Raw genomic sequence first — 24,717 nt, 5'->3', positions numbered from 1 at the left:
AGATGCCATGATCTCAGTTTTCTGAATGTTGAGTTTTAAGCCAACATTTTCACTCACATCTTTCACTTTCATCAAGAGGCTATTTAGTTCTTCTTCACTTTCTGCCATAAGGGTGGTGTCATCTGCATATCTGAGGTTATTGATATTTCTCCTGGCAATCTTAATTCCAGCTTGTGCTTCATCCAGCCAGGCTTTTCTTATGATGTACTCTGTATATAAGTTAAACAAGCAGGATGACAATATACAGCCTTCATGTACTCCTTTTCCAATTTGAAACCAGTCTGTTTTTTCATGTCCAGTTCTAACTGTTGCTTCTTGATCTGCATGGTTGGTATTCCCATGTCTTTAAGAAGTTTCTACAGTTTTCTGTGATCCACACAGCCAAAGGCTTTGGCATAGTCAAGAAAGCAGAAGTAGATGTTTTCCTGGAATTCTCTTGCTTTTGCGATGTTCCAGCAGATGTTGACAATTTGATCTCTTGTTTCTCTGTCTTTTCTAAATCCAGGTTGTACATCTGGAAGTTCACCATTCTCGTATTGTTGAAGCCTGTCTTTCAGAATTTTAAGCATTACTTTGCTAGCATGTGAGATGAGTGCAAATGTGCAGCAGTTTAAACATTCTTTGGCATTTCCTTTCTTTGGGATTGGAATGAAAACTGACCTTTTGCAGTCCAGTGGTCTTGATGAGTTTTCCAAATCTGCTGGCATATTGAATGCAGCACTTTCACAGCATCATATTTTAAGTTTTGAAATAGCTCAACTGGAGTTCCATCACCTCCACCAGTTTTGTTCATAGTGATGCTTCCTAAAACCCACTTGACTTCACATTTCAGGATGCTTGGCTCTAGGTCAGTGATCACAGCATTGTGGTTATCTGGGTCATGAAGATCTATTTTGTGTAGTTCTTCTGTGTATTCTTGCCACCTCTTCTTAATATCTTCTACTTCTGTTAGGTCCATACCGCTTCTGTCCTTTATTGGGCCCATTTTGCATGAAATTTTCTGTTCCTATCTCCTATTTTTTTGAAGAGATCTCTAGCCTTCCCATTCTATTGCTTTCTTATATTTCTTTGCATTGATCACTGAGGAAAGCTTCCTTACCTCTCCTTGCTATTCTTTTTAACTCTGCATTCAGTTGGGTATATCTTTCCTGCTATTCTTTCTAACTCTGCATTCAGTTGGGTATATCTTTCCTTTTCTCCTTTGCCTTTCACGTCTTTTCTTTTTTCAGCTATTTGTAAGGCCTCCTCAGACAATAATTTTGCCTTTTGCATTTCTTTTTCTTGGGGATGGTCTGAATCACTGCCTCCTGTACAGTGTTGTGAACCTCTGTTTATAGTTTTTCAGGCACTCTGTTTATCAGATCTAATCCCTTGAATAATCATAAAGGATGTGATTTAGGTCATGCTTGAATGGTCTAGTGGTTTCTCTACTTTCTGCAATTTAAGCCTGAATTATCAGTAAGGAGTTCATGAATTGAGGCACTGTCAGCTACTGGTCTTGTTTTTGCTGACTGTATAGAGCTTCTCCATCTTTGGCTGCAAAGAATATAATCAATGTGATTTCGGTATTGACCATCTGGTCATGTCCGTGTGTAGAGTCTCCTCTTGTGTTGTTGGAAGACGGTGTTTACTAAGACCAGTGAGTTCTCTTGGCAAAACTCTGTTAGCCTTTGCCCTGATTCGTTTGGTACTCCAAGGCAAAATTTGCCTGTTACTCCAAGTATCTCTTGGCTTCCTACTTGTGCATTCCAGTCCCCTATAATGAAAAGGGTATATTTCTTGGGTGTTCTAGAATGTCTTGTACATCTTTAGTGAATCGTTGAAATTCAACTTCTTCAGCATTACTGGTCGGGGCATAGACTTGGATTACTGTGATATTGAATGGTTTGTATTGGAAACGAATAGAGATCATTCCGTTGTTTTTGAGATTGCATCCAAGTACTGCATTTCTGACACTTTTCTTGACAATGATTGCTACTCTATTTCTTCTAAGGGATTCTTGCCCACAGCAGTAGATATAATGGTCATCTGAGTTAAATTCACCCATTCCGTCCATTTTAGTTTGCTGACTCCTAAAATGTTGATGTTCAGTCTTGCCATCTCCTGTTTGACCACTTCCAGTTTGCCTTGATTCATGGAACTAATATTCCAGGTTTTTATACAATATTGCTCTTTACAGCATCAGACTTTACTTCCATGACCAATTAAATCCACAGCTGGTTGTTATTTTTGCCTGCCATCTCTTCATTCTTTCTGGAGTTATTTCTCCACTGATCTCCAATAACATATTGGGCACCTACAAACATGGGGAGTTCATCTTTCAGTGTCCTATCATTTTGCTTTTTCATACTGTTCATGGGGTTCAGAGGGCAAGAAAATCAAGTCATTTGCCATTCCCTTCTCCAGTGGATCATGTTTTGTCAGAGCTCTCCACCAGGAGCTATCTGCCTTGGGTGGCCTTACATTGCATGGCTCATAGTTTAATTGAGTTAGACAACACTGTGGTCCATGTGATCAGATTGGTTAGTTTTCTGTGGCTGTGGTTTTCATTCTGTCTGCCCTCTGATGGAGAAGGATAAGAGGCTTATGGAAGCTTCCTAATGGGAGAGACTCACTGACGGCAACCTGGGTCTTGTTCTGATGGTAGGGGCCATGCTCAGTAAGTCTTTAATCCAATTTTCTGCTGAAGGGCTGTGTTCCCTCCCTGTTATTTGGCCTGAGGCCAAACTATCCTAGAGGTAATGAAGATAATGGGACCTCCTTTAAAAGGTCCCTTGCATGCACTGCTTCACTTGGTGCCCCCAACCCTCCAGCAGGGCACCACCAAACCACACCTCTGCCAGAGCCTCCTGGATACTCACAAGCAAGTCTGGGTCAATCTCTGTTAGTGTCATTGCTCCTTTCCCTGGGTCCTGGTACACACAAGTTTCTGTATGTGCCCTCCAAGAGTCTATTTACCCAGTCTTGTGTAACTTCTGGCAGCTCTATGGTGGGGTTAATGGTGACCTCCTCCAAGAGGGCTTATGCCATAACCTGGTCTACTGCACCCAGAGCCCCTGCCCCCACAGCAGTCCACTGCTGACCCGTACCTCTGCAGGAGACACTCAAACACAGTTCTGTCTCAGTCTCTGTGGATCTCTGGGTCCTGGTGTGCACATGGTTTGTTTGAGCCCTTACAAAGTCTCTGGAGGGTATGCGGTTTGATTCTAAATGTGATTTCGCCCCTCCTACCGTCTTGCTGGGGCTTCCTCTTTGCACCTTGACATGTGGTATCTTTTTTTGATAGGATCTGACATTCTCCTATTAATGGTTGTTCAGCAGCGAGTTGTAACTTTGGAGTTCTTGCAGGCAAAGTTGAACGTATGTCCTTCAAGTCCTCCATCTTGGAGAAAATATTGAGAATTGAAAAGGCTATACCTGTGTGGACACAGGGAATATATGGGAGATATCTGTACCTTCCTCACAATTTTGCCATGAACTGCTCTAAAAATAATGACCCTAAAAATGAAACAAATAAACAATATACATTCACGGGTCACTTACTTTTTCTAAGGCTTCTAGGGCACCCAAAGTTGGATAAGCTACGTTCTTGATCCAGTTGACTTGTCTCAGATCCTTCCACTCTTCTACTTTAAATTCTCCCATTCTCTCTCAGGTTGCAGGGGGTAGTGAAAGTATAAAAGGGAAGCACAAAGAAGTTCCTTTTTGGTGATGAAATAGCTCTGCATCTTGACTGTGCTGGTAGTTACATGAACTTAACACATTTGACCACATATCCAGGCACTATGGCTAAGCCAAGTTGACAAACAAAGTTAACCATGACAGGGACTAAGATTTATAAATTGTCCTTTATTTTGAGCTTTGTTGGATAAAAAACAAATATGCTCTAAAGTAATGAGGGAGTTGATTTGAAAAGATGATTACAATCTGTATAATGAACAAAAGCTGAAAGTGTCTCCTAGTCAGCCAGAAAGGAATTTTATTTTTGTAACAAGGACTTAACAAGGCTAGAAAGAATTGCTTATGCAAGAGTGACATGAACCAGTGGCATGATCAGACAGTTTATATGATGTTTAGGTTCATAAGCTGCTGTGATAGGAAGTCAAAAATGTTTTTCCTGACAGTCCACACCTTCTCAAGAGGGATCCATTTGGGAGTGTTGTTCCAAGATTCATTTATTTGTTTAAGCATCCCAATATTTGTTTAAACTTAGGGGTGAGTTAAAGTTCAGAACCATATACACAGAACAAAAACTTTAAAATTTGTTCAAGTTACATTTCTCACAAATCACTGGGACAAACAGTTGAGCTAATTAATCATTTATAAGACAAACAATGTGAAATTGGAGGGTCTATGCCTTGATTGTTCTAGGTTAACAAGGGGATGACCTACAAATCTTAGCTAGGTTATCAGGGAAGGAGTGACACTTTGCTGTTTCTCAGACCACAAACGATGGTGGGTTTCTTTAATAATAATGGTTTTACAGGATCACAGGGCTCTGGTAAATTTCAAAATTGCCAGGTTTCATGTTAATCTGATTATTAGTTGGGCTTATTTAAGGTTTCCTATAGATAAGAGGCTTCAAAGACCTCTAGTTCTGTCCGTGGATTTCTCTCTTCTACTGCCTTTAGGTTTCCCTAATAATGCCTTCTTAAATAACAGCAGCAAATTATAAATTTGAGCTATAATCCACTGTTGATTGGGTGGGAAAATATTCAGTTCAGTTCAGTTGCTCAGTCGTGTCTGACTCTTTGCAACCCCATGGACTGCAGCATGCCAGGCTACCTGTCCATCACCAACTCCTGGAGCTTGCTCAAACTCATACCCATCAAGCCGGTGATGAAATCCAATCATTTATCCTCCGTCATTCCCTTTTCTTCCTGTGTTGAATTTTAACCATGATCAGGGTTTTTTTCCAATGAGTAATTTCTTCACATCAGGCGGCCAAAGGACTGGAGCTTCAGGCTCAGTATCAGTCCTTCCAATGAATATTCAGACTAGTTTCATATACAACTGACTGATGTGGTCTCCATGCAGTCCAACGGACTCTCAAGAGTCTTCTCCAGCACTGTAGTTCAAAAGCATCAATTCTTCAGTGCTCAGCTTTCTTTACAGTCCAACTCTCACATCCATAGAGGAATATGGGGAAAACCAAAGCTTTGACTAGATGGACCTTTGTTGGCAAAGTAATGTCTCTGCTTTTTAATGTGCTGTCTAGATTTGTCATAGCTTTTCTTCCAAGGAGCAAGCCTCTTAATTTCATGGCTGCAGACACCATCTGCAGTGATTTTGGAGGCCAAGAAAATGTCTGTCACTTTTTCAATTGTTTTCCATGTATTTGCCAGGAAGTGATAGGACCAGATGCTATGATCTTCGTTTCTTTGTTTTTTTTTTTTTTTTTTTATTGTCATCCTGCTTATTTAACTTTTTTTTTTTTTTATTCTTCCAATTTTATTTTATTTTTAAACTTTACATAATTGTATTAGTTTTGCCAAACATCAAAATGAATCCGCCACAGGTATACATGTGTTCCCCATCCCGTTACCATCCCTCTTGACCATGTTGAGCTTTAAGCCAGGTTTTTCACTCTCCTCTTTCACTTTCATCAAGAGGTTTTTCAGTTCTTCACTTTCTGCCTTTAAGCGTGGTGTCATCTGCATATTTGAGTTTATTGATATTTCTCCTGGCAATCTTGATTCCAGCTTGTGTTTCTGCCAGTCCAGCATTTCTCATGATGTACTCTGATTATAAGTTAATTAAGCAGGGTGACAATATACAACCTTGACATATTCCTTCCCGGATTTGGAACCAGTCTGTTATTCCATGCCCAGTTCTAACTGTTTCTTCTTGACCTGCATATAATTACTCATGAGACAGGTGAGGTGGTCCTGTATTCCCATCTCTTTAAGAATTTTCCACAGTTTGTTGTGATCTACACAGTCAAAGGCTTTGGCATAGTCAATAAAGGAGAAGTAGATATTTTTCTGGAACTCTGTTCCTTTTTTTGATGATCCAGTGGATTTTGTCATTTTGATCTCTGGTTTCACTGTCTTTTCTAAATACAGCTTGAACATCTGGAAGTTCACAGTTCATGCACAGTTGAAGCCTGGCTTGGAGAATTTTGAGCATTATTCTGCTAGCGTGTGAGATGAGTGCAATTGTGTGGTAGTTTGAGCATTCTTTGACATTGCCTTTCTTTGGGATTGGAGTGAAAGCTGACCTTTTACAGTTCTGTGGCCACTGCTGAGTTTTCCAAATTTGCTGTCATATGAGTGTATCACTTTCACAGTACCATCGTTTAGGCTTTGAAAAGCTCAACTTTAATTCCATCAGCTCCACCACCTTTGTTCATAGTAATGCTTCCTAAGGCCCATTTGACTTCACATTCCACGATGTCTGGCTCTAGGTGAGTGACCAGACCATCTTGATTATCTGGTTTGTAAAGATCTTTTTTTGTATAGTTCTGTGTAATCTTGCCACCTCTTCTTAATATATTCTGTTTCTGTTAGGTCCATATTATTTCTTTACTTTATGTAGCCCATCTTTGCATGAAAAGTTCCCTTGGTATCTCTAATTTTCTTGAAGAGATCTCTAGTCTTTCCCATTCTATTGTTTTCCTCTATTTCTTTGCACTGATCTTATCTCTCCTTGCTGTTCTTTGGAACTCAGTATTCAAATGGTTATATCTTTCCTCTTCTCTTTTGCCTTTCACATCTTTTCTTTTTTCAGCTATTTGTAAGGCCTCCTCTGACCACCTTTTTGACTTTTTGCATTTCTTTTTCTTGGGGATGGTCTTGATCACTGTACAATATCATGAACTTCCATCCTTTATTCTTCAGCCACTCTATCAGATCTAACCTCTTGAATCTATTTGTCACTTCTACTCTATAATCATAAGGGATTTGACTTAGGTCATACCTGAATTGTCTAATGGTTTTCTCTACTTTCTTCAATTTAAGTCTAAATTTGGCAATAAGGAGTTAATTATCTGAGCCACAGTCAGCTCCAGGTCTTGTTTTTGTTGACTGTATAGAGCTTCTCCATCTTTGGCTGCAAAGAATATAATCAATCTGATTTCAGTGTTGACCATCCAGTGATGTCCATGTGTAGAGTCTTCTCTTGTGTTGTTGGAAGAGGGTGTTTACAACGATCAGTGCGTTCCTTTTGCAAACTACGTCAGCCTTTGCCCTGCTTCATTCTGTACTCCAAGGCCAAATTTGCCTGTTACACCAGGTGTTTCTTGATTTCCTACTTTTGCATTCCAGTCCCCTATAATGAAAAGGATGTCTTTTTCTATATGTTAGTTCTAGAAAGTCTTGTAGGTCTTCATAGAACCATTCAACTTCAGCTTATTCAGCATTACTGGTCGGGGCATAGACTTGGATTTCTGTGAGACTGAATGGTCTGCCTTGGAAATGACCAGAGTTCATTCTGTTGTTTTTGAGATTGCCTCGAAGTACTCCATTTCAGACTCTGTTCTTGACTATGATAGCCACTCCATTTCTTCTAAGGGATTCTTGCCCACACTAGTAGATAAAATGGTCATCTGAGTTAAATTCACTCATTCCAGTCCATTTTAGTTCACCAATCCCTAAAATGTCAATGTTCAACTCGATGGCACCTCTTATTTGACCACTTCCAATTGGCCTTGATTCATGGACCTAACATTCCAGGTTTCTATGCATTATTGCTCTCACAGCATTGGACTTTACTTGCACCATGCTGGATCAACTGTGAGGAGATACCCCTTGCTTGCTGCTCAGTGCTGGAGGGCAGCTGCAATGCACTGGAGGGACTGGGAGCAGATACCACACGTCCAAGTACAGAAAAGCCCCAGCAAGGCAGTAGGCACTTGAGCGCTGGCTACATGGCACTGGAGCAGTGGCTACACACCACTGGAGTGACTTTGAGGAGATACCCCACATCCAAGGGCAAAGGGGAAGCCCCAGCAAGATGGTAGGAGGAGAGAGACTGCGTTTAGAAACAAACCCCATAACTTTCAGAGAGGCTCAGAGGGCTCAAACTCACCTTGTTTGAGCACCAGGACCCAGACACCCCACAGAGACTGAGACAGAACTGTGTTTTGGTCTCCTGAGGAGGTATGGGTCAGCAGTGGACTGCTGTGGGGACAGGGCCTCTGGGTGCAGTAGACCTGGGTTTGGCATAAACCCTCTTGGAGGAGGTCACCATTAACATAGAGCCACCAGAACTTGCACAGGTCTGGAGAAACAGATTCTTGGAGGGCAAAAACAGAATCCTGTGTGTACCAGGACCCAGGAGAAAGTAGCAGTGACCCTATAAGAGACTGACCCAGACTTCCTGTGAGTGTTCAGGAGTCCATGGTGGAGGCGTGGGTCAGTGGTGGCCTGCTGCCGGGTTGGGGGCACTGAGTGTAGCATTGCCTGCATGGGACCTTTTGAAGGAGGTCCCATTATCTTCATTACTTATAGGATAGCTTGGCCTCAGGCCAAATAACAGGGAGGGAACACAGCCCTTCAGCAGAAAATTGGATTAAAGATTTACTGAGCATGGCTCCTACCATCAGAACAAGACCCAGGTTCCCCCTCAGTGAGTCTCTCCCATCAGGAAGCTTCCATAAGCCTCTGATCCTTCTCCAGCAGAGGGCAGAGAGAATGAAACCCACAATAACATTAAACCAACCAATTTGATCACATGGACCACAGCCTTGTCTAACTCAATTAAACTATGAGCCATGCCATGTAGGGACATCCAAGGTGGACGGGTCATGGTAGAGAGCTCTGCCAAACTGTGGTCCACTGGAGAAGGGATTAGCAAACCACTTGCCTTGAGAACCCCATAAACAGTATGCAAGGGCAGAAAGACTGGACACTGAAAGATGAACTCCCGCAGTCGGCAGGTGACCAATATGCTACTGGAGATCAATGGAGAAATAACTCCAAAAAGAATGAAGAGATGGAGCCAAAGCAAAAACAACACCCAGTTGTGGTTGTGACTGGGGATGGAAGTAAAATTTGATGCTGTAAATAAACAACTTAACCTAACATATCCCATGCCTGATGTCAGGGGCGGTGGCCAAGAGGAGCTACCCCACGCCCAAGGTCAGGGGTGTCGGGCGAGAGGAACAACCCCATGTCCAAGGAGTGGCAGCTTCACGGGCGCAGGAGGGCCAAGAGGAGTTCCTCCACATCCTAAGTCAAGAGGGGCGGTCATGAGGAGATACCCCTCATCCAAGGTAAGGAACAGCGGCTGTGTTTTGCTGGAGCAGCCATGAAGAGATACCCCACGTCCAAGATAAGAGAAATCCAAGTAAGATGGTAGGTGTTGTGAGAGGGCATCAGAGGGCAGACACACTGAAACCATAATCACAGAAAACTGGCCAATTTGATCACACGGACCACAGCCTTGTCTAACTCAATAAAACTAAGCCATGCCGTGTGGGGCCACCCAAGACAGGCGGGTCATGGTGGAGAGGTCTGACAGAATGTGGTACACTGGAGAAGGAAATGGCAAACCATTTCAGTATTCTTGCCTTGAGAACCCCATGAACAGTATGAAAAGGCAAAATGATAGGATACTGAAAGAGGAACTCCCCAGGTTGGTAGGTGCCCAATATGCTACTGGAGATCACTGGAGAAATACTTCCAGAAAGAATGAAGGGACTTGTTGTATGGCTCAGGAAACTCAAACAGGGGCTCTGTGTCAATCTAGAGGGATGGGATGGGGACGGAGATGGGAGGGAGGATCAAAAGGGAGGGGATATATGTATATCTATGGCTTATTCATGTTGAGGTTTGACAGAAAACAACAAAATTCTGTAAAGCAATTATCCTTCAATAAAAAAAAAAAAATTAAAAAAATAAAAGAAAGAAGGGATGGAGCCAAAGCAAAACAATACCCAGTTGTGGATGTGACTGGTGTTAGAAGCAAGGTGTGATGTTGCAACGAGCAATATTGCATAGGAACCTGGAATGTTAGGTCCATGAATCAAGGCAAATTGGAAGTGGTCAAACAGGAGATCACAAGAGTGAACGTCGACATTCTAGGTATCAGCGAACTAAAATGGACGGGAATGGGTGAATTTAACTCAGATGACCATTATATCTACTACTGTGGGCAGGGATCCCATAGAAGAAATGGAGTAGCCATCATGGTCAACAAAAGAGTCTGAAATGCAGTACTTGGATGCAATCTCAAAAGTTACAGAATGATCTCTGTTCGTTTCCAAAACAAACAATTCAATATCACAGTAATCCAAGTCTATGTCCCGACCAGTAATGCTGAAGAAGCTGAAGGTGAATGGTTCTATGAAGACCTACAAGAAATTTTAGAACTAACACCCCAAAAATATGTCCTTTTCATTATAGGGGTCTGCGGTGCAAAAGTAGGAAGTAAGAAACATCTGGAGTAACAGGCAAATTTGGCCTTGGAGTACGGAATGAAGCAGGGCAAAGGCTAGTAGAATTTTGCCAAGAGAATGCACAGATCATAGCAAACACCCTCTTCCAACAACACAAGAGAAGACTCTACACATGGACATCACCAGATGGTCAACACCGAAATCAGATTGATTATATTGTTTGCAGCCAAAGATGGAGAAGCTCTATACAGTAAGCAAAAACAAGACTGGGAGCTGACTGTAGCTCTGATCATGAACTCCTTATTGCCAAATTCAGACTTAAATTGAAGAAAATAGGGAAAACCACTAGACCATTCAGGTATGACCTAAATCCAATGCCTTCTGATTATAGAGTGGAAGTGAGAAATAGATATAAGGGACAAGATCTGGTAGACAGAGTGCCTAATGAACTATGGAATGAGGTTCATGACATTGTACAGGAGACAGGGATCAAGACCATCCACATGGAACAGGAATGCAAAAAAGCAAAAGGGCTGTCTGGGGAGGCCTTACAAATAGCTGTGAAAAGAAGAGAAGCAAAAAGCAAAGGAGAAAAGGAAAGATATAAGCATCTGAATGCAGAGTTCCAAATAATAGCAAGGAGAGATAAGAAAGCCTTCCTCACTTATAAATGCAAGGAAATAGAGGAAAACAACAGAATGGGAAAGACTAGAGATTTCTTCAAGAAAATTAGAGATACCAAGGGAACATTTCATGCAAAGATGGACTCGATAAAGGACAGGAATGGTATGGACCTAAGAGAAGCAGAAGATATTAAGAAGAGGTGGCAAGAATACACAGAAGAACTGTACAAAAAAGAGCTTCATGACCCAGATAATCACGATGATGTGATCACTCACCTAGAGCCAGACATCCTGGAATGTGAAGTCAAGTGGGCTTTAGAAAGCATCACTTATGAAGAAAGCTAGTGGAGGTGATGGAATTCCAGTTGACCTATTTCAAATCCTGAAACATGATGCTGTGGAAGTGCTGCACTCAATATGCCAGCAAATTTGGAAAACTCAGCAGTGACCACAGGACTGGAAAAGGTCAGTTTTCATTCCAATCCCAAAGAAAGGCAATGCTAAAGAATGCTCAAACTACCACACAATTGCCCTCATCTCACAGGCTAGTAAAGTAATGCTCAAAATTCTCCAAGCCAGGCTTCAGCAATACATGAACTGTAAACTTCCAGATGTTCAATCTGGCTTTTAAAAAGGAAGAGGAACCAGAGATCAAACTGCCAACATCTGCTGGATAATGGAAAAAGCACGAGAGTTCCAGAAAAACATCTATTTCTGCTTTACTGACTGTGCCAAAGCCTTTGACTGTGTGGATTACAATAAACCGTGGAAAATTCTGAAAGAGATGGGCATACCAGACCACCTGACCTGCCTCTTGAGACACCTGTATGCAGGTCAGGAAGCAACAGATAGAACTGGACATGGAAGAACAGACTGGTTCCAAATAGGAAAAGGAGTATGCCAAGGCTATATATTGTCACCCTGCTCATTTAACTTTTAATCAGAGTACATCATGAGAAATGCTGGGCTGCAAGAAGCACAAGCTGGAATCAAGATTGCTGGGAGAAATATCAATAACCTCAGATATTCAGATGATATCACCCTATGGCAGAAAGTGAAAAGGAACTAAAAAGCCTCTTGATGAAAGTGAAAGAAGAGAGTAAAAACTTTGGCTTAAAGCTCAGCATTCAGAAAACGAAGATCATGGCATCTGGTCCCATCACTTCCTGGGAAATAGATGGGGAAACAGTGTCAGGCTTTATTCTTTCAGGCTCCAAAATCACTTCAGATGGTGATTGAAGCCATGAAATTAAAAGATGCTTAATCCTTGGAAGGAAATTTATGACCAACCTAGACAGCATATTCAAAAGCAGAGTCATTACTTTGCCACCAAAGATCCATCTAGTTAAGGCTATTGTTTTTCAAGTGGTCATATATGGATATGAGAGTTGGACTGTGAAGAAAGCTGAGCACCGAAGAATTGATGCTTTTGAATTGTGATGTTGGAGAAGACTCTTGAGAGTCCCTTGGACTGCAAGGAGATCCAGCCAGTCCATTCTAAAGGAGATCAGTCCTGGGTGTTCATTGGAAGGACTGATGCTAAAGCTGAAATGCCAATACTTTGGCCACCTCATGCAAAAAGTTGACTCATTGGAAAAGACTCTGATGCTGGGAGGGATTGGGGGCAGGAGGAGAAGGGGACAACAAAGGATGAGATGGTTGGATGGCATCACCAACTCGATGGATGTGAGTCTGAGTGAACTCCTGGAGTTGGTGATGGACAGGGAGGCCTGGCATGCTGCAATTCATGCGGTCGAAAGAGTCGGACATGACTGAGTGACTGAACTGAACTGAACTAGCTAGGTTAATCTAAAATAAAAGAGAGATGACTGAACTAAACAAAGTAATAAATGCAAGGGATAGATTACTAACAATATCACAGCAATATGAAAAAAAGCATAAAAGAATACTATAAATATTTGTAGTATTTTTTTTTGTCCAATAAATTGGACAACCTAGAAGAAATTGACAAATCTCTAGGAACACACAATATTGCAAAACTGAATCAGGAGGAAGTGTATAATTTGAACAGATGAATCACTAGTAGTGAATTTGAACTTATATTTAAAAATCTCTTAGCAAAATAAAATTCAGGACCACACAGCTTCACAGCAGAATTTTCCAGGCCTATAAAGAATAGGTTATATACAAACTTCTCAAACTATTCCAAAAAACTGAGAAGATGGACTACCTGCAAATTCATTCTACAAAGCCACCATTTTCCTGACACCAAAACCAGACAAAGACACCATCAAAAAAGAAAATTAAATGCTAATATTTCTGCTGAATACAGATGATAAAATTTTCAACAAAATATTAGAGAACCAAATTCAACAACACATTGAAACCATCACACACCATGATCAAATTGGAGTTATTCCAGAGGTACCAAGATCATTAAATATCTGCAAATCAATCAATGTGATACATCACATTAGGAACTAGAAGGACAAAAATTACATGATTATCTAAATAGATACTATAAAACCATTTGGCAAAACTCAATATTCATTCATTCATTACAAAAACTCTCATCATACTTGATATGGAGGGAATATACCTGAACATAATAAAAGTAATTTATAACAAACACAATTAATATAATATTCAGTGGCAAAAAGCTGAAAGCTTTTCCTCTAAAATCAGGAACAAGGCAAGGATGTCCACTCTTGCCACTTCTGAATTGATGGATGTTCTAGCCACAGTAATCATTCAAAGAAAAGAAATAAAAGTCTTCCAAATTGGTAGGAAGAAGTAAAACCGTCACTACTTGCAGTTGACATGATACTATATGCAGAAAACTATAAAGCACCACCAAAATACTATTAGAATTAATAAATGAACTCAAAATGAATTCAAGCCCTAAATGAAAGACTGGAAACTATGAAACTTCTAGAAGAGAAATGTAGGGAGAACACTCTGACATAAATCATAGCGATATTTTTTTCATCTGTCTCCTAAGGCAAAGGAAACAATATTAAAAAATGAGATCTAATTAAACTTAAAAGCTTTTCCACAGCAAGCAAAAACATTGACAAAATGAAAAGACAATCTACTGAATGGGAGTAAATATTTGCAAATGACATGACAATAAGGGATCTGCATACAAAATATATAAACAGATTATACAACTCAATATTTAAGAAAGAAAAAAAAAACTAAACAATGGGAAGATCTAAATTTCTCCAAAGAAGATATGTAGATGACTAATAGGCAAATTAAAAAATTGCTGAACATCACTAAACATCAAAGAAATGGAAATCAAAATCACAAGAAGATATCACCTCACACCCATCAGAATGGCTATCTTCAAATCAAAATGTCTGAAAATACAAATGTTGGCAAGGGTGTGGAGAAAAGGAAGCACTTGTACTTTAATTGGTGGGAAAGTAAATTTGTACAGTCACTAAAGAAAATATCATGTAAGTTTCTCAAAAACTAAAAATAGAACTACCATGTAACCCAGCAAACCTACTCCTAGGTAAATATAAGAAGAAAATGAACACTAGTTTGAAAAGGTACATGAACCTTAATGTGTATTATGGCCATATTTACAATAGAAAAGATATGGAAGCAACCAGTGAACAAGACACACATGGTTCCTGTCTTCTTAGCACTAGGATGGGATAACCAAGCATTTGAAAACTATAGTAATCCTTAGAAATAATGGCAGATACATGTTCGTTGAGATGGAAAAATTCTCCCAGCATACTGCATAGAAAAGGATGGATACAATATAGCATATAGTTTGATTCAATTTGTATAAATTAAAAAAAAAATCACTGATGTGTATATGCTCATCAATAGCTGAGCAGGACAACTAATGGTCACTCATTTACAATTGGCTGCTTGTGAATGGGGCCCTCTGAGGCACCAAGCAAGGCTGAGCAACACCTGTTGCCTAGGAACAGGGTGGATTGAAAGGAAGCACATTAAAGGCTATCTTCTAAGGACTGTGCTCATCCTGCTCTGTTCAACTGTGAATAGAATAAAAATCACTGTGAGGTTAAGGTTGGTCAAAATAGTTTTAAAGGTGGTCTGGCCTTCACAATCTTGTTGGCTTTGAACAATTAGCTATACTATATGCTGAGAATGCGGTCAAGTGACAGTTGTTGGAGGGGCATAGAGATAAGCACTGGTGACAGGTAGGCCTGGGAATACAATGAAAAGAATGATGTGCAAAAGTTAAATTAGCATGTGAAATCAAAATCTGAGGTTGGAAAGGAGTCAATCAAAAAGATTCCAGCATGCCGGACCCAAAGTGTCCTTATGTAACAGAGCAGCATGAGCACAGCCCTTAGCAGGTACCCATCACTGTGCCTTATTACTCTGCATCCTGTTACTAGGCAATGGGTCTTGCTCAGCCATTGGTCAGGGCCTCACTGGGCCCCGCCCACAAGCAACCAACTATCAATGAGCTACCTACTGGTACTTGTCTTGTTCAGCTATTGGTCAGCACCACAGTGGGCCCTGCCTACTCGTAACAGTCAATGAGGGACCACTGGGGAAGTGATTCAGTCAAGAGTCAGTGGTGCGGTGATGACCTGACTCTTGCCTTTGAGGACCTTATTTTTTTTTTTTTTAAATTCAGGAATGTATTTCTGGTAGATGGGGCAAGTTGAGTTTCCTTACTCAATGTGAGAGTTGAAGTGTCCCCAACAATACTAGTGGAGGAGACATTTAACACTTTCTTTGTTGTGATGTATAATCTTATGGAGACTGTGTATTGACCTTGGGGCAACAGACTGAGGATTCACCAAGTCTGGGGGTCTCTAAAGCTCATTGGAGTAGAAAAACATCCAATCTGTTCTTAATTACCTTTTTCACTTTGAGCTCTTGCTCTTAAGTTCTTTAAGTCCCTCAAGAATACCCAACAAGAAGAGGGTGGTCTAGAGTTGAAGTTACTAGAGGACTCTGAATTTCTGAAGTGGGATGGAAAGTGTTTTTCAGAGATTCATAGAGGGATGGAAGAGTCAGGAGTGTTGAAGGCAGACATAGAAGTCAGAGAATAAAGGGAACTAAAGGAAAGCCTGAAGGTCATGAGAAGAAGCACCATGCCCCTGAATCACCACTCCCCAGAATCAGACACACAGAGGTGTCAGGGGTGGGAAAGTTATAGCATAGGCCTCGCTTAGCATCCACTATCCCATGTTGATGGGCAAAGTGGTACATTGTGATGTCTAATTCCCCCAAGCTACCATTGGCTGGGGGAGTGCCTAGCTGACCAATCAGATTGAAGGGTGTGGTTCCTCATTGTCCTGAGAAGGTATATATAGGGAGGTCAGAGGCATAGATTTTGGGTTAGGCCACTTCATGGTATCATCATGACTAAGGTAACCAGGAAGCCATGGCAGCCAAGAAGAGTTGCAAAGTGGTTTGCGTCAAGGATGAAAGGGAAAAAGAGGACCCTTTGTCAACGGAGATACAGAGGCAGTGTGAAGGTAAGACAACTCCATCTACGCTCCGCATGTTATTCATTGACTTTGCTGCCCAAGTCCTCTACACTACCCTTTCCTGGCACAAAAGCCCTCATCAGCCCACATCCCTTTTTCATGAAATCTCCCTTCCAACTCAGTTTTTATGCTCTTTCCTCAAAGTTAGTAACCTTCCCTTGCCTTTACAGGCACAAAAGACGACCATGAGGTTCAGAAGACCTCTACAAGGAACACTGAAAATGAAAATCTGATCATATGCACTCAATTGAAGAAGGTGAAGAAAACAAGAAATCCAAAGTGTTTTCCCTGTTCCTGTGCATGTAAGAAACTGAATCAAAGCAAAAAAAGTACTGAAATATGAGGCAGAGTCATAGAAGGAGGCAGAATCAAAAGAGAAGATAAGCTCAGCCGCCTCAGAATGAGAGACCCTGGAGAAGTACAACCTGGGAAGCCAGTAACTGAATAGAAAAGGTCAGACAGTTTAGAATTGTGTCTCCAGAGGTCTGCTTTCTTAGAAATGGCCAACCAGGAAAAGACTGACTCTCACACTAACATAGGAAACTGATGGCTGCAATTAAAGATGAAAGAGTGAAAAGATGATATTTGTGTGTGCGTAAATTTTCTGATGGAAGGGAGGGAAAGAAGAGAAGAGGTGGGCACCTGAAAAGGGATGGATATGGGGTCCCGAGAAGTTGGGGAACAGACCCTCAGGTCCCCAGTTAGCCAGAGAGTAGAGGTCTGGACTGAGTCAGGAGTCTGCACTGAAGATGGATAATCCTGCTTAACAATTGATCTCAGGGGCAAGGAGTAGTGGTGTGGTATTACTGCCTTTGTTTGGGGTGTGGAATGACAATAGGGTCTAGATTGCCAGAACCCAGGTGGGAGGAGGGTTTCACATGGGGATGGTGAATGTGAAGCTCCCCTGACTGTGAAACTCTGACTGTGAATATGAAACTCTGCCCCAGGAGGGGCAGAAATCACCTCCTGGCCCCTCTACCTCATAATGCGGTTTGTTTCGTCACTTGCCTATGCTGTCAGCTACAGGTGCTCAGGAGGCACAAAATGCTGATACAATTAAAACCTACAACTAGCACTCCCAAGGATTAAAATGATGTTTGGAGGGAACAAGTCAAATTCAGTTAGGCCACTGTTATGCAAAGAAATTGGTGAGAGAAGTATGTTCCCAAAGGCAGGGCAGTGGGTGTGGCCTAACTGCAGTGCAGATGACAAACAGGATCACCACACAGATATATATATATATATATATTTTTTTTTTTTTTTAATTGAGGGAGGCACTATGCAGGTTGTGGGATCATAGTTCCCTGACCAAGGATTGAACCTGTTCCCCTTCTAGTGAAAACAAGGAGTCCTAACTACTGGACAGCCACGGAAGTTTGTACATAAACTTTTGATACAAGTATTAATATACCACTGAGTAAAAGCTGGTCTTTTATTTATCACCATACTCTATAATTTCTAAATAACGACAGTGGTAAAACATTCTTCCACAATAAGTCTTTTGTTAGTCCATGTTCTACAAGTTTATCATGGTTTAAAAGTAAGAGTATGGAATATTTAGTTTGGTGTTAACTTTCATTTTGAAATGTTTAAAAAGGTTCCAGGAGTAGTCAATCAAATTTGGAAATATACAAGGCAGAGTCTCTGACCAGAGAAATTCTGTGTGTTTTCAGAAAAATTTTTAGAAAAAACTAAATTACAGAGTTTCACCATCAGCATCAAAAGAGTTGGGTTCAGATTTTAAGTCAGTGATATGGTATTTTTTGTCTGTACTGCAGCTCCCTAATTAAATCTTTCTGGCACTTTAACTCCTGGGAGATCCAGTTGATGATCCAAAGTCAGTCACTGAATGTGATTTAAAATCAATAAGAATGAAAGACACCCTAGGTGTGCTGTCCTTTCAAAGGAAGTGGAAGCACTTTCATGCCTTGCCTGCAGAAAATTAATTACCTAAAGCAGCTACCAGGATGATATGGACAGAGAGACCATATATCTACATATAGGTCAGTACTGTGATTTCAGATCTGCATATATAATCACCATTTAACACTATCATACTTTAACACCCTGCTGTTGGTCTTACTGAAATGCTTGCTGTTATAGGGGAAGGTAACAGATTGTTAGGCCTGAAGAACTGGAAATGAAAGTCACTCAGTCCTGTCAGACTCTTGGCAAGCCCATGGACTGTAGTCCACGGAATTCTCCAGGTGAGAATCCTGGAGTTGTTAGCCTTTCCCTTCTCCATGGGATCTTCAAACCCAGAGATTGAACCCAGGTCTCCCAAATTGCAGTTGGATTCTTTACCAGCTGAGCAACAAGGGAAGCCAAAGAATACTGGAATGGGAAGCCTATCACTATTCTGGTGGAACTTCCCAACACAGGAATCGAACCGGGATCTCCAGAATTGCAAATGGATTCTTTCCCAACTGAGCTATCAGGGAAGCCCTGAAGTGGACCCAAAGCTGATGTTAGAGGGCCTTGTTTCCCCAAAGTAGCCCTGGTATATATTTTAAAATACACTGATACACTGTCACTTTCCAGAAAGAGGTGAGGATGCATAAAGTTTAAAAAGGATCCAAGGACACCTAGGGTTAAAAGAGAAAAACATAAATAATAAGTCATGAGTTGAGAAAGGATATATCCAAGTAGGATAACACAAAATATCAATATCCGTCGCCTGTAGCTCTCCTGGAATAGGATGGTATATTGTGATTCAGACATGTCAAGTCCTATTGCAAATGCTGTTTTGGGTTTTGCAGTGGCAGTTTTTGCTCATTAGCACTTACAAAGAGTAGTACAAACTCTTTAGACTTCCACTTTTACACGTTCCCTATGAATAGATTCCAACTGACCTCTCTAGCTGTATCCACAACAATCTCTATTGACTAATACAATGATTTCCCTTCTGCTTTCCTCTTTGCCTGTATCCATTCTATCTTCTGTGACTCAGAAACTAGCAACCATCTGAGGCCAGCCTAATGGTCACCTCCCAAAGAAATTTCCTCAATCATTCTTTTGAGTATTATTTTTTCATGTTTTATAATCACTTACTGTTTTTTACATGCAGCTTTTATGATAGTTTTTTGAGTAAGTATCTTATCAGAAACACATGCGAGAGAGGTAAACAGATTAGAAAGCAACAGTGTGGTGATTTAAAGTATTATGAGAAGTTGAATTATCTAAGACTGTAAGGGAGAGAACCACTCTCACTGCCAAGTATGTCTAAGAATTTGTTAGAAAATGTAGTAAAAACCATAAACTAGAGAGTGGATCAGAAGTCAAAGGAATTTAAATGAGAAGCTTCTTTTATCAGTGGTCAAGAGGAACATCATGTCTTTGTATTAGTGAAAGTGAAAGTGAAGTCACTCAGTCGTGTCCGACCCTCAGCAACCCCATGGACTGCAGCCTTCCAGGCTCCTCTGTCCATTAGATTTTCCAGGCAGGAATACTGGAGTGGAGTGCCATTGCCTTCTCTGTGTCCTTGTATTAAGGCCACCCATTTGAATGACACTGAAGGCAAAAGCCAAAAGAGTGCCCAAGGACTCATGATAAGAGCACAATACTGCTGGCCCAGAGGCTTCTCTTGTTTGGCAGAGGTTTATATTCTAAGAGTGAGAACACATCTACACAGGACCACATCCACATATCAGCAGGAATCAAATGGGAGTCCCCAAACTCTACATGGTCCTGGCAGGTCCCTCACCCCATTACCTTTCCTACAGGCTTGTCACACATTTCTGCCTTAAGAAGATCATGATTAAATGTCACCTTGCCTTTTCTTCAATTAATCACAGTGGGCAAACTAGACATCTGAATGCAAAAGAATGAAATTGGACCCTTACTTTATACCATACACAAAACTAAACTCAAAGTTGATTAAAGATTTAAATGTAAGATCCAAAACTATAAATGTACTAGAAGAAAACATACTGGAGAAGTTATATAGCATCCATTTTAGATATGATTTACTGTATGTGACACCAAAACACAGGCAACAAAAGGAAAAATAGAAAAAGTAAGACTCAGTTTAATTCCATCAGTCAGTCGTGCCTGACTGCGACCCCATGGACTGCAGCATGCCAGGCTTCCCTGTCCATCAACAACTCCTGGAGTTTACTCAAAGTAATGTCCCTTGAGTCTGTGATGCCATCCAACTGTCTCATTCTCTGTCGTCTCCTCTTCCTCCCGCCTTCAATCTTTCCCAGCATCAGGGTCATTTCAAATAAGTTAGTTCTTCCCATTAGGTGGGCAAAGTATCAGAGTTTCAGCTTCAGCATCAGTTCTTCCAATGAATATTCAGGACTGATTTCCTTTAGGATGGACTGGTTGGATCCCTTTGCTGTCCAAGGGATTCTTAAGAGTCTTCTCCAACACCACAGTTCAAAAGCATCAATTCATTGGTGCTCAGCTTTCTTTATAGTCCAACTCTCACATCCATACATGACTCCTGGAAAAAGCTGCCTCCCCCAAAGAACACATCAAAAACACATCTACATAGAAGCCAAACTGACGGTTACCAAAGGGGAAGTTGGGAGGGAGGAGGGATAAATCAAGAGTTGAGGATTAACATACACACCACCATATTTAAAATAGATAACCAACAAGGACCTACTTCAAAACCGCAGGGAACTTTGCTCAACATTCTATAATGACATAAATGGGTAAAGAATTTGTAAAGGAATAGGTATATGTATGCGTGCATGCCCGTGCTCAGTCATGTCACTCATGTTTGATTCTTTGCGACACTATGGACTGCAGCCTGCTAAGCTCCACTCTCCATGGGATTCTCCTGGCAGGAATACTGGAGATGGTTGTCATGGCCACCTGAGGGGATCTTCCTGATCCAGGGATTGAACCTCCATCTCCTGCATTGCAGGAGATGTAAATGTATATGTAAATGTATATGTAAAGCTGAATCACTTTGCTGTACACCTGAAACTAACACAACATGGGAAATCAACTATACTCAAAAAAAAAAAAAAAAAAAGAATACATCAATATGTGGCACAATTAACTCAAAAAACTAATTGGAAAATGCAGAACGATTCCTAAACCTCCTCAGGGAATAGGGTAAGAAGGGAAAAAGAGCATTCAAGTCCTGACCTGTGCCCATGGAGAGGACTCAGAATGTAAGGGAGATTACACCCATCTGCCGTGGGTGTGAGTGATTTGAGCCATATATTGGAAACGCCAGTCCTGTGGTCTGACACAGGGAAGACAAGCGCCCTTAGCTGGTTACAGGGCCATGTGGACTAACAGGAGGACTGTGGGAAAGCTTGGACTTCCCTCTCCAGGAGCATGTGCTCAGGGCTTGCTCCCAAGTCAGGGTGAAGAGGACTGATTGAGACCACACTTGTGGCTTCCCATTTTCCCCACAACTACCCACCCCTACACATGCCCTGCTTACTTCGTGTGGCTGCTCCGCACTGGAGCAGGGGCTGCCATGATGAGGCAGAGAACTGGGATGTGGGAAGCAGAGGTACATCTGGTCCAGGGCAGCATCTGGCCCAGGGCGGAATCTGGGTGGGACAGCTGGGGTCATGCTCATGGAGGGCACTTACACAGGCAGCCCATCGGGAGATGACCTGATCTCTGATGGAGGCCAGACTGCCACAGCAGATGACCCAGCACGTGCCCAGAGCCCATGAGGGCCTCACCTGCCCAATAGAAACCCTCTTCAACATGGAAGGGCAACAGAGGCAGTGGGAACTGATCAGTTGTGAGGGACCAAGAGGTCTCAGACCAGAAGCTATGTTTAAGCAGGGTGGGAGAAGCTACTGCTGGTGCTGGCACAGGTGGTATATTGCAGGTAGCATGGACCTCTGTCAGCAGCCAGCCTGTAGATTGCCTCCTTTTCCCAACACGCACAGGCTCCTCTTGTCCCCCTGTGGCAAGGGTTGCTGAGCTGGGAGAAGGGAGGGCACACACTTAGAGGGAACACAGGCAGGTCTGGCCTGACAGTCAGGACCTCTGCTCCAGAAACTTGGGACCCCACCCTGCCCCCCAATATGGCTGAAAAGGCCGGTGAGAATAGAGGAAGTCTGTGCCTCATATGTGGCTTTATCCCTGGCACCACAGATCTCCTCCCAAGGCAATAGCTGATGGCACACCCTGAGGAAAGATTTGACTTGTGATGCATCAAATCCAGCCCCACTCTGGGTACCACACAGACTGTACAGTCATGCTTCCCCACAAGAACATCCCATCAAGACCATAATAGATAATTGATGCACTTAAATTCAGAGAGACAGGAAAAAAAAAATGGGCAGGACTGATGTTGAAGTTGAAACTCTAACACTTTGGCCACCTGATGTGAAGAACTGACTCATTTGAAAACACCCTGATGCTGGGAAAGATTGGAGGCAGGAGGAGACTAGTACGACAGAATAAGATGGTTGGGTGTCATCACAGACTCAATGGACACGAGTCTGAGTAAACTCTGGGAGTTGGTGATGGACAGTGAGGCCTGGCATGCTGCAGTCATGGGGTTGCATAGCGTTGGACATGGCTGAGCAGCTGAACTGAACTGAGAAAAATGGGAAGACAGTAGGACTGGTCTCCATTGAAAGACTGCGAGACAACCTCTGACAAAACAACCAAAAAACAGAGGTATATAAAGTACTAGGTAAAGATTCAGAAGAATTAGTAATAATAATGCTAACTGAACTGGAAAAAAAAAGACAAGAAAAAAACACCATGAAAATTCTAACAAGGAACTTGAAAATAGAAAAAAAAAAAAAAAAAAAAAAAACAACCAGAGCTGAAGAATACAGTAACTGATATGAGAAACACAAAAAGTAAATAGAACACCAAATAATACATAAGAATGAATAATAATGGAAATCACCAGAGTAGCTAAAAGAAAATCCAACAAAAAAAGAGAACATTTTAACAGACCTATGGATAACATTAAGCATATCAGCATTCATATTATAGGCATCTCAGAAGGACAAAAGAGAGAGAAGATGGTAAAATATGTTTGATGAAATTATGACTGAAAACTTTCCAAACCAGAAGAAGGGAACAACCAAAGACAGAATGTACACAGAATATGCAACAAGGTGAACCAAAACAAACCCACACTAACATATAGTATAATTAAAATGGCAGAAGTAAGACGTAAAGAGAGTATTCGAAAGGCATCAAGAGACAACACAGAATCATATAAAAGGGAACTCCTGTAAGGCCATTTGCTGAATTTTGTATAAAAACTTTGCAGGCCAGAATGGAGTGGCATGATATATTGATATTTAAATTGTGGAAAGAGAAATACTTACAACCTGGTTTATCTCCCCAGTAAGATTTTCAATTCAGAATTGAAAGAGAGATAAAGAACTACTCAGTTAGGTTGCTCAGTGGTGTCCCTATCATACCAGCCCCATGGCCTGCAGCATGCCAGGCCTCAGACAGACAGACAGACAGACACACACACACACACACAATGGGATATTACTAAGCCACAAAAAAGAATGAAAATTTGCTACATGCAACAATATGGATGGGCTTGTCAGAAATTTTCATTAGTGAAATAAGTCAAATTAGAGAAAAAGAAAGACATATACTGTGTAATATTTATATGTGGAATCTAAAAATACAACAAACTACAGAATGTAAATGACCCAGACTTGCCCATGAGCCTCCAGGAGTTTCCAGCGGAGGCATGGGTCAGTGGTGGCCTGCTGCAGTGTTGGGGGCACTGATTGCAGCAGTGCAAGCAAGGGACCTTTTGAAGGAGGTCCCATTATCTTCATTACTTATAGGATAGTTTGGCCTCAGGTCAAATAACAGGGAGGGAACACAGCCCCACCCTTCAGCATAAAATTGGATTAAAGATTTACTGAGCATGGCCCCACCCATCAGAAAAAGATCCAGGTTCCCCCTCAGTCAGTCTCTCCCATCAGGAAGCTTCCATAAGCCTCTTATCCCTCTCCATCAGAGGGCAGAGAGAATGAAACTCACAAGCACACAAAACTAACCAATCTGATCACATGGACCACACCCTTGTCTAACTCAATGAAACTATGAGCCATGCAGTGTAGGGCCACCCAACAAGGGCAGATCAAGTAGGAGAGCTCTGACCCAACATGGTCCACTGGAGAAAGGAATGGCAAACCACTTCAGTATTATTGCCTTGAGAAACCCATGAACAGTATGAAAAGGCATAAAAACAGGACACTGAAACAAACTCCCCAGGTTGTCAGGTGCTACTGGAGATCAGTGGAGAGCTAACTCCAGAAAGAATGAAGAGATGGAGCCAATGCAAAAACAATACCCAGTTGTGGATGTGACTGGTGTTGGAAGT

At 41.6% G+C, this 24,717-nt stretch overlaps 1 long non-coding RNA gene across 1 annotated transcript; it reads left to right on the top strand.

The window, feature by feature from the left end:
* The first annotated feature begins 5,565 nt into the window (after nt 1–5,565).
* Nucleotides 5,566–23,169, top strand: LOC133242741 (uncharacterized). The gene is made up of 2 exons (XR_009734891.1): nt 5,566–16,403; nt 16,586–23,169. It is a non-coding gene; the product is annotated as an uncharacterized LOC133242741 (long non-coding RNA).
* Nucleotides 23,170–24,717: the final 1,548 nt, after the last annotated feature.

Source organism: Bos javanicus, chromosome X (assembly GCF_032452875.1).
Source record: "Bos javanicus breed banteng chromosome X, ARS-OSU_banteng_1.0, whole genome shotgun sequence".
Lineage (NCBI taxonomy): Eukaryota > Metazoa > Chordata > Mammalia > Artiodactyla > Bovidae > Bos > Bos javanicus.
Note: the sequence above shows the minus strand (reverse complement) of the source record. Positions and strands in the feature narration are given on the sequence as shown.